The following is an 8,972-nucleotide window of genomic DNA, read 5'->3' on the forward strand; positions in this document are numbered from 1 at the left end:
GGAATACTCTGAGAGTTTCTGAGCTGAGTTTGATCCATGTGCTTTGGAATCTAGGTCTTGCTAGACTTGGCTCACTCCCTGGGCTAAAAGAAATCACTGTCTTCCTTTCCGGTCTCTTTTGGGCCCTCCCTCACCAGTTCTCTCCTGCAGAGGAGAGGCTTGACCCTCTGAGGCCCATCCACCCACTTGCCCCCTCACCCTCATTCTGTCCTCTTTCTTCTGCTGCCAGGCATCTCCAGGGAGAAGCTTATCTCAGCTGCTTACGTTTCCACACCTCCCAGTTTTTCCTTAAGTCCCTCAACTATCATTATCCTCACCCAAACCCAGTGGGTTCAAAGTCACCCATGACCCCTGGTCACTAATCTAAATATTCTTTCCTAGTCATCTCCACCAACTTCTGGCTGGATAAAGTCCAGGTCTGATTTCCCTTGTTCTCTGCAGTCTTTGGGCTTGGAACAAAGTTCTGCTTTCCTCTCTTGTGACTGATATAAATAGCCTTGCTTCAGCAAAACTGGTTGACTCCATGTTTCCTGAAGGTATTTTACACATTTTTGTGTTAGGCAAACAAAGCTATTTTCTTTTCTTGTCTTTTCGGTTGGGTGCAGGCAGGGAGCAAATCATTTTTAATTTTAATTCTTTTTCTTTTCCCACAAATACACTGAAGAATCATGCAATGCTGTCAGTGCTGGATGCAATCTTGGGCCACAAGTCTGCACACTCCTTTGCATCTGGTCCTGTGATGGCAGAACCTTTCATCTCTCCCTTATTGTTTACTATGTGTAATTCCTTGTGTTATCTTCAAAATAAAGAAACACACTATCTTTTCTCTGGTATGACTTTCATTGTTGAATTACCACTGCTGGATGTACCTTCTTTCTGAGCTCTGGTTTGCCTTTATTCACTGTGGCCATCCCCATGTCACCCATACCAGCTGTAGGAAGTCTATTTAGTCATTCCTTGCTCCCTTTCACAGAGATGATATACAAATTTTTGGCTCCTGTGTTGTCAGAGTGGTTGGTCACGGCTCAAACTGGAAGAGACAAGGAAATTTGGAATTTTGCACCAGAGAACTTATCATGTCCCTACTTTGACATCTTGAATGCCAGAAAGAGATAAAATGCAGCAATTTTCTTATTGGGTAGATGCAGTATGGCTTAGAGTACCAGTACAAAGGCCCAAAGGGAAGAGAAAAGTGAGGCTTCTGTTAAACTATTCAGAATTTTTCTATTAGAAAGTCTAGAAAGAAGCAGCCTTGATTTCAGCACACATAGATGATCTGTACTTTAGAGATCAGATTGTGTGAGTATGTTTTCATTACCTAAGGCATGAGTTGGTGTATTTTTCAGTGTTTAGTGTTTGAATCTCTTGAATGTCCCTAATTCGATCTAAGACTTTGGGATGGCTTTCTAACACATTGAGACTCAATTACCTCATATATGAAATGGAGGTGATTATGGTCCCTGCCCCATAGTATTGTTAGGAGAACTAAAGATATAATGCACATGTATTAGTTTCCTGTAGCTGCTGTAACAGATTATCACAACCATGCTGGTTTGAAACAACAAAAATGTATTCTCCCACAATTCTGGAGCCCAGAAGTCTGAATCCAAGGTAGCAGTAGGGCAATACTTCTGCCAGAGGTTCTAGAGGAGAATTTTCTCTACGCCTCTTTCAACCTCTGATGTCTGCTGGAATTTCTTGGTGTTCATTGGGTTTGTATTCACATCACTCAAATTTCTGCCTCTGTCTTCACATTGACTTATCTTCTGTTTGGGTGAGACAAAGCTCCATCTCTCTCTGATGATATTTAGGGTCCACTCAGAGAATTCTAGTGGAAACAGTGATAAACTTTATTTTCTTGGGCTACAAAATCATTGTGGATAGGCACAGCAGTCATAAATTAAAAGATGCTTGCTCCTTGGAAGAAAAACTATGACAAACTTTGCATATTAAAAAGCAGAGATATCACTCTGCTGACAAAGGTCTGTATAGTCAAAGCTATGGTTTTTCCAGTAGTCATGTACGGATGTGAGATTTGGACCATAAAATAAGCTGAGTGCTGAAGAATTGATGGTTTGGAATTGTGGTGCTGGAGAAGACTCTTGAGAGTCCCTTGGACTGCAAGGAGATCAAACCAATCAACCCTAAAGGAAATCAATCCTGAACATTCATTGGAAGGACTGATGCTGATGCTCCAGTACTTTGACCACCTGATGATGTGAATGTCTGACTCGTTGGAAAACACCCTTATGCTGGGAAAGATTGAAGGCAAAAGGAGAAGAGGGTGGCAGAAGATGAGACAGTTAGACAGCATCACTGACTCAATGGAAATGAATTTGAGCAAATTCCGTGAGACAGTGGTGGACAGGGAAGACAGGTGTGCTGTAGTCCATGGAGTCACAAAGACTTGGACACGACCCAGAGACTGAATAGCAACAACAACAATGGAGAATTCAGTTATCTACTCATCTTTAGATCCTTATTGTAATCATATTCGCAAAGACTTTATTTCTTTCTAAATGAAATGATAGTCACAGGTTCCTAGGAGTAGGAGAAGGAAATGGCAACCCACTCCAGTATTGTTGCCTGGAAAATTCCATGGATTGAGGAGCCTGTTAGGCTACAGTCCATGGGGTTGCAAAGAGTCGGACACGACTGAGTGATTTCACTTGGAAGCTGCTATCAGCCTATCACACTAAATTAAAACACCTATCACATCATATTTCACATCCTGAGAGGTGTGACCTGTTTCCTTCATCTCGGTACTTCCCACAACACCTAGAACTGTGACTAGAGGATGATGGGTGCACAGGAGTTCCTAAGTTATTAGTAAGTAAGTAAATAATAAACTATCAAAAATGTTCATGCTTGGATCAATGATGGAAGTGTTTGTGCCTCTCAATTAAAAAAAAATTAAAACTGTGGCAGTGTTCAGTTAACATCCACTGAATGAAATCCTAATATTAAAGATTTTATAACTAGTCAGTAGTTTGATGGGCTCCCCTGGTGGCTCAGATGGTAAAGAATCTGCCTGCAAAGCAGGAGATGCAGGTTCGATTCCTGGGTTGGGAAGATCTCTTGGGTTGGAGAAGGGAATGGCAACCCACTCCAGTATTCTTGCCTGGAGAATCCCCATGGACACAGAAGCCTGGTGGGGTACAGTCCATGGGGTCACAAAGGGTCAGATACAACTGAGTGACTAAGCCCAGCAATTTGATAACACTATTAAATTATTATAAACATTTAAAATTTCAATTAAAAAATTGTAATATGTACCAAGCTATGTCCATTCAGTCCAATCCCATCCTGAGCTGTTTCACACTCAAAGAGGCATAACACAAAAAGGGATTCCAGTGTTTACACACACTTCTCTCAGACGTTTAAAGGTCCGAGCACAAATGCACAGCAATTCATTAAATCTTCTAGTCTAGTCTCTAATCTACTCTGCAAGCTTCTGGAACAATGGAGCGTCTCATTGTTTTGACCCCAGAGAGCACTTCCATTCATGATGTCCTACTATGCTGGCCCTTTCACAGTAAGCGTGGCCATACCCTCTGTTTACCTCACCTCTCTCTCACCCAGGAGGCTGGGGTGGGGAGGTGGGATCATAGCCTCTCTCTTAGGACACAGATGGAGGGTACACCCTGGAGGACTTGGAATTGACCAGCCACTGTTTGACTGAACCAGCTGACTTTTACTTCTTGTCTCCTTAGAGGGTTCACCAATCACAGAAATATTTTAGCTCTCCCCTGGTGATATATACAATATCTAGAAATCAGATGTTTGGCAAATAGCCCACCTGGGTCCAGTCAAAATAAGATGAATAATTCTTCAACTAGTGTGAGATTAAAAAGACAGTGTCTGTTTGTGTGTACAAATCCATTTTCTTTCTTAAAATCTCCAAAATCACAAAATGTGCACCACAGTAGGCTCTGCACTTTTCACTGCCAAGGAGAAAATTCAAAATAAAGGCCCACTACTGAATGGATTGCACTGTCAGAGGAGAGCCATGCCACATTAAATTCAATAAACCACTCAAGCTTCTGATTGAATATATTATGGGAACTCTACAGGCTACAGTTTAAAAGATTAGTCCAGGAAGAAACAATATACTACTGTATTGGCTTTCTTGCTGGCAGTCTCAGCTTCAGGCACAAGACGATGCTACCTGATAGTTGCCATGGTAACCATGCAAGTACTCAGCTGGAGCATTTTCAAACCAAAAAATAGAACATCATACACGAGTTTGCTGTTTAAAGTGGAAGAGGATAGGCAGCAGCTTTGAAAATGGGAGCCTCCCGGTACAAATTCTGCAATGTCAGGCTTGCGAGTCTTCTGATTTTTGTGAGGCTGGTTGAGGCTGCCATGGCATGCCTGCCTGTGGGTGTCCAAAACTGGTGGTATCCTGGGTGACTTTCAGGGTGAAAAAATAGGATAAGAGGTGCACCTGTGATTCAGTGGAGGTTGGAGAGGACTTTCTGTCCTGCGGAGACTGGGGCTTGCCAACTTCCCCAAACTGTAGCCCTGTAAGGTCTTACTGAAATCTGCCAGGTCCTCTATTCACAATAGTTATAGATCCACTTGGCCTAATGCATTCTGCCTAACTCAGCATCCATGCTCTGCACACCAGTTCTTTGTTGGTTATAGCTTTTGAAAGACTGAGGGATTTATTCAATGGTCCTTTCAACCTATCTGAACATCTGCCCTACAAAATGAGGTTCCTGCCTTCCTTCTGCCTTTAGCTGCCTCTCCCATAAGCACTGCTCCTTCCCTGGCATCCTCTTCTCTTTACCAACTGCACCCCTCATTTACAGCATGGCTGCTTTATTTTCTGAGCTGTCAATTTCCTGGGCCAGTCAGTCAGTTCAGTCACTGTCGTGTCCAACCTTCTGTGACTCCATGGACTGCAGCACGCCAGGCCTCCCTGTCCGTTACCAACTCCCAGAGTCCACCCAAACCCATGTCCATTAAGTCGGTGATGCCATCCAACCATCTCATCCTCTGTCGTCCCCTTCTCCTCTTGCCTTCAATCTTTCCCAGCATCAGGGTCTTTTCAATGAGTCAGCTCTTCGCATCAGGTGGCCTAAAGTATTGGAGTTTCAGCTTCAACATCAGTCCCTCCAATGACACCCAGGACTGATCTCCTTTAGGATGGACTGGTTGGATCTCCTTGCCATCAAAGGGACTCTAAAGAGTCTTCTCCAACACCACAGTTCAAAAGCATCAATTCTTCAGCACTCAGCTTTCTTTATAGTCCAACTCTCACATCCATACATGACTACTGGAAAAACCACAGTCTTGACTAGATGATCTTTTGTTGGCAAAGTAATGTCTCTGCTTTTTAATATGCTGTCTAGGTTGGTCATAACTTTCCTTCCAAGGAGTAAGTGTCTTTTGATTTCATGGCTGCAATCACCATCCGCAGTGATTTTGGAGCCCCCAAAAAATAAAGTCAGCCACTGTTTCCCCATCTATTTGCCATGAAGTGATGGGGCCAGATGCCATGATCTTTGTTTTCTGAATGTTAAGCTTTAAGCCAACTTTTTCACTCTCCTCTTTCACTTTCATCAAGGGGCTCTTTAGCTCTTCTTCCCTTTCTGCCATAAAGGTGGTGTCATCTGCATATCTGATGTTATTGGTATTTCTCCCAGCAATCTTGATTTCAGATTGTGCTTCCTCCAGCCCAGCGTTTCTCATGATATACTCTGCATATAAGTTAAATAAGTGGGGTGACAATGTACAACCTTGACGTACTCTTTTTCCTATTTGGAACCAGTCTGTTGTTCCATGTCCAGTTCTAACTGTTGCTTCCTGACCTGCATACAGGTTTCTTAAGAGGCAGGTCTGGTGGTCTGGTATTCCCAACTCTTGAAGAATTTTCCATAGTTTATTTGATCCACACAGTCAAAGGCTTTGGCATATGCTACTGGAGATCAGTGGAGAAATAACTCCAGAAAGAATGAAGGGATGGAGCCAAAGTAAAAACAACACCCAGTTGTGAATGTGACTGGTGATAGAAACAAGGTCTGATGCTGTAAAGAGCAATATTGCATAGAAACCTGGAATGTTAGTTTTGCCATGTTCAATTTGCCATGAATCAAGGCAAATTGGGAGTGGTCAAACAGGAGATGGCAAGAGTGAACGTCAACATTCTAGGAATCAGTGAACTAAGATGGACTGGAATGGGTGAATTTAACTCAGATGACCATTATATCTACTACTGTGGGCAGGAATCCCTTAGAAGAAATGGAGTAGCCATCATAGTCAACAAAAGAGTCTGAAATGCAGTACTTGGATGCAATCTCAAAAATGACAGAATGATCTCTGTTCATTTCCAAGGCAAACCATTCAATATCATGGTAATCCAAGTCTATGCACTGACCAGTAACACTGAAGAAGCTGAAGTTGAATGGTTTCCTGGGTAAAGGTTGCAAACGAATGATAGAGCTTACCTTTTGTTGGACCTACGTAATGGTTGCAAAACTAACCCAACATTCAATCAGGCTCTTTCACACCTCATTCCAGATTCTGGCAACTCTACACCCACATTCTTGGTATAGCAGCAATGAGCTAGAGCGGTGGAGTGACTGCCCCCTGAAGATCAAGGTTGTGTTCCATCATTTTCGGCTGCGTTACCACCGTTACTTACCTGCTGGTTCCTGTAACACCTGGATGGACTCCTGTCCTTGAGGATGGGGACAGCATCACAGCTTGTCCCCCCCTCCATGTTCTTCCTATATTTGTTTCTCCTTGGGCCCTCATTTCTTCACTTGGTAGATTCACAATACAGATTTATTGATGAAAATGAAAGGTAAGATCAGCTATCTGATGAATACTTACTGCTTACTCAGGCTCTCCTCCTCAGATAAACTGAATCTGAGTTGCTTGTGCGCTTGGTGATATATGTGGTCTCATAACAAGATAACTCTCCCAGAGGGATGGGAAGGAGCTTCTGGCAGTGAGAGGGGTGACTCCAGCTTGGGTATCGTTCTTTAAATGAATTGAAGGGAAGGCTTGGAACAGCTGGCACCTAGGTCCTAACAGTTGCTGCAGGCTGCTCGAGGGAACAATTCTTACGGTCTTCCACCCATCATCCAGGCACCCATTCATTCAGCCATTCCATCAGGGTTTACTGGGAACATTTCACAACCCAGCATTATGGAGAGTGATAACAGGAAGGAAAACAGTCCACGTTTCTCTCCTCATGGTGTTTATAACAGTCCAGTAGACTTTTTTTTTTTTCCTTATCCAAAGGGCTAAAGCAGCTGCTAATTGAACTGTATGACCAATTTCATAGAGATCAAATTGTGTCAGAGACAAGTTAAAAAATGAAGGAAACAAAAAAAGAGAGAGAAGGAAAGGAAGAGAGATGTAATGTCCAAAATATAGATGGAAATTGTTTAACTTCTCAACACACAAAGAAATAAAATTGAAACAGTAATGATCTAGATTTATAACCACTCAATTTGGTAAAAATTATTTTTAAAAAATCATAATGACTGCTGTGGAAAAGATGTGAAGTAATGAGCATTTTTTTTCCCACAGGAAAGTAAATAGGTACAATCTTTTAAGAGGGCAATTGGCACTAAATGCAAAAATCTATTAATATGTTTTTATTTAATCACGCAATTTCTAGGACTTACTCTCAGGAAATAATTGAGAGTATGAACAAAAATCTAGCTAGAAAGATTTTTATAACCCTCCTACATTGTCAGTGGGAATGTGAATTTGTGTAGCCACTGTGGAAAACAGTAGGGAAGTTCTTCAAAAAACTAAAAATAGAGTTTTCATATGATCTAGCAATCCCTCTCCTAGGCATATATCCAGACAAATGGATACATGCAGCCAATGTTCATACCAGCACTATTCCCAATAGCCAAGACATGGTAACAGCCTAAATTTCCATCAAGAGATGAATGGATAAAGACATGGTACATATATATTATACAGTGGAATACTACTCAGCCATAAAAAGCGAAATAATGCCATTTGCAGCACCATAGAGGGACCTAGAGATATTATACTAAGTGAAATATGTAAAAAAAAAAAAAAGACAAATACCATATGATATCACTTAGGTATGGGATCTAAAATATAGCAGAAACGAACATATCTATGAAACAAAAGCAGAGTTACAAACGTAAAGAATAGATTTGCGGTTGGCAAGAGATGGGGGGAGGTGAGGGAGGGAAGGACTGGGAGTCTGGGATTAGCAGATGCAAATTATTATATATAGGATAGAGAAATCACAAGGTCCTACTGCATAGCACAGGAATGGTATTCTATATTCTATGACAAACCATAACGGAAAAGAATATAAAAAGGGCTGTAAGTATGAGCATAACTGAATCACTGTACAGCAGAATTCAGCACTGTATTATAATTCAATTATACCTCAATAAAATAAATTTTAAAAAAGATTTTTGTTGATAATAGTAACATTCCATACAAGTAAATAATAAGAACGAAAGCAACTAACGTGCTGGCTGTGTTCCCTCCACTAAGACACCACACAACCCCTGCGAGAGAGGCGTGGTGGCTCCTAGAGGAGGTGGCTGCGAGGTTAGTCACTTGTCCGTGTGGACACAGCTCCGAGGAAGCAGTACCGGCGGGGGGCTGAGCCCATTTAGTTATCCTGTGTTTGTTGCTTTTGTTAGTGAAAAAAGTGTCAGAGTCTTGCCTTAGGGAACTGGCTTAATAAATTATGTAGTCATACCAGGGACTGCGAGTCAGCCATAAAAAATAACATAAATGAAGATACATCCGCCTGGAAAAATGTCTAAAATACGCTACTAAGCTGGTTATCAAAGAATGTTTATAGCGTGGTCTCATGTGTGTAAACGAATCACTTCATAAGCACGCACAAGCATAGAAATGTCCAGAGGCATGGATACCAAGGTTTCATCAGTGACTGTCTCTGGTGGTAAGATGATTGTTTTTTCCCGTCCATTCATATTTTCTTTATCTATATT

At 41.7% G+C, this 8,972-nt stretch overlaps 1 pseudogene; it reads right to left on the reverse strand.

The window, feature by feature from the left end:
• Positions 1-666: 666 nt before the first annotated feature.
• On the reverse strand, positions 667-6,727 carry LOC110150820 (large ribosomal subunit protein uL14-like; annotated as a pseudogene).
• Between the last annotated feature and the right edge of the window lie 2,245 nt (positions 6,728-8,972).

Source organism: Odocoileus virginianus, chromosome 30 (assembly GCF_023699985.2).
Source record: "Odocoileus virginianus isolate 20LAN1187 ecotype Illinois chromosome 30, Ovbor_1.2, whole genome shotgun sequence".
Classification (NCBI taxonomy): domain Eukaryota; kingdom Metazoa; phylum Chordata; class Mammalia; order Artiodactyla; family Cervidae; genus Odocoileus; species Odocoileus virginianus.